Raw genomic sequence first — 2,379 nt, 5'->3', positions numbered from 1 at the left:
TAGTTTCATTAAAAGCAAAGGAACCATACATAAGCACTGTACTCTAGTTGCCAAATTTGTTTCTCGTAGAGATACAGGATAAGAATTCTGAAACTGCTTGAAGATTAAATTGTGATTGAACAAATAACTGAATGGAGAGTAGAAGCCAGATTTCCTACTACTGGAGAGGAAGTAACAGATAAGCAACAAAGAAAGGCTAGAATGAACCTGTGGTGCTGTATTATAGTCAAAGACACCAGTATAAACTCTTATTTAGCTTAATATGTATACAGATGGATATATACCAAAATAACTATAGATGTGTGTTTATATGACTACTATACACACGTATTTTCCCAGCTCTGTCTGCTGATAGGGCCTAGAAGCATTGAGATCTCAGGAATAATAAGCACACCCAGCACAAAGATCTTGGTTTCTAAATACCAGTTTTCGATAAAAGGAACCAGGGCTCCTTGGAGAAATGGCTGATTCTAAGACTGGCACAGGGGAAATACAAGATGAACCTGGAGCATCTTGCAGTGCCAGAAAAGAGAGAGGTGCTGAAGAAAATAAAAAGATGGGGGCATGTCAAGGGGACACAGAACCAACCTGAAGGAGTACCCAATGACCAAAACTAGAACAGTTTAAGCAACAAAATAAATAACATCCTATAGGATCATAACCCAAAGTATAAAATAAATATCCATGAGTCCATACTGATGTGAATAAGTGATTAAATAGATGGATGAAAAGAGACAAATCTTCCTTACTGAAGCATTCTAAATAATGCATGCAGATACTCTCCATCCTAGGAGGCAGACTATATCCCCTTCCTCCTCCCTGCTTGGTGATAGGCTAAACTTAGTGACTCACTTCCAAAGAACACAGTAGGGAAGTGGAAGAATAATGACCTTACAGTGAGAAACTTGCCTGGCAAATGCTATCTTAACCAAGCAATGAAGGTTAACATCCTCGGTGCTATCATATGGATATCGTGTGCCCTGTCATATGATGTGACATGAAAGAAATGCTACCTCTGTGGTATTCTTTTCCAAAACCCATAACCCCAGTCTAATCATGAGGAAACATCAGGCAGACCCAGACTGGAACAGTCTGAGGATATCTAGCCCTAACCAGTATTCCTTGACTGGCGAAGTCATGAAAACTAAGAAAAGACTGAGAAAGTGTCACAGTCCAGAGGAGACTGGGGAGACAATGACAACTAAATGCACTGTGGTACCCTAGATTGGATTTTGGAACAGAAAAAGGACATTACTAGGAGGGAAAAAACTGGTGAAAGGCAAATAAAATCTGCAGTTCAGTTAATGGTAATGTACCAATGTCATTTTCTTCATTTTGACAAATGCACCATGGTAATGTAAGATGCTAACATTAGGCGGTGGGCATATGGGAACCCTCTATGCTATCTTTGCAACTTTTCTGTTAATCTAAAATTATTCCAACATAAAAAGTTTATTTAAGAAATTATCATATTCTAAAATAGGCGATCTATGCAAAATAAGTAAAAGAGCAACTACGTATCACGCAGAAGGAAGGAAGCTAAAAGATCATAATTTTCATGGTAACATTAGTTTTCTGCTACCCAGAACCACTGATAGGACTCTTATTCCTTGATTCTTCATAAGGAGCTTTGGGGGGGACACTAAACCCACCTACAAATGCTAACTGGGTATATGCCAGGCACTCTCTGCACTAGTGATGATCTGGTAAACAAGATATACTTCCTGCCTCCAAAGAACATCTAGTCTCATTGGAGAGTGAGAAGCCAACACAAAATAAAACAGCATGATAAGTCCTGCCTGAGAGGTATATGGTAGAGGCACACCCATAAGGAGCATCTGAACAATTCAATGCCAGGGTACCATGTAGGACAGAGAGTTTCCTGGAAGGGTCCATGAATGATCTAACGTGCCTTATGACCATCACAAGGACCCTAGAATGGTCATACACACTAACTCCTTCTGACAACATAGAGCACATTTAGGAAATACAAATTTAGTCATCCTATCTCTTTCTAAAATTCTTAAAAGGTTTTCCATTACTCTTCGGATCAAAACAAAGTTCCTCGCCATTGTGATGGCTAGTTTTACATGTCAATTGCCTAGACTACAGCACCCAGTAATTACCCGCTAATCTAGGTGTTGCTGTGAAGACATTTTTAGCTGTGCTTAATATCTACAGTCAGTCAATTTCAAATAAAGATTACCTTGATTACATAGCAGACCTCATCCAATCAATTGAAGATCTTAAGAGCAAAAACCAATGTTTCCCAGAAAAGAAGAAACTCTGCCTCAAAATTGCAGCATCAGCTATTGCCTAAGTTTCTAGCTTGCCTGCCTTTCTGCCCTATAGATTTCAGGCCTGCCAGCTCTTCTAATA

This window comes from Pteropus vampyrus, unplaced genomic scaffold (genome assembly GCF_000151845.1).
Source record: "Pteropus vampyrus isolate Shadow unplaced genomic scaffold, Pvam_2.0 Scaffold58, whole genome shotgun sequence".
NCBI lineage: Eukaryota > Metazoa > Chordata > Mammalia > Chiroptera > Pteropodidae > Pteropus > Pteropus vampyrus.
This window is presented reverse-complemented; position numbering follows the sequence as displayed.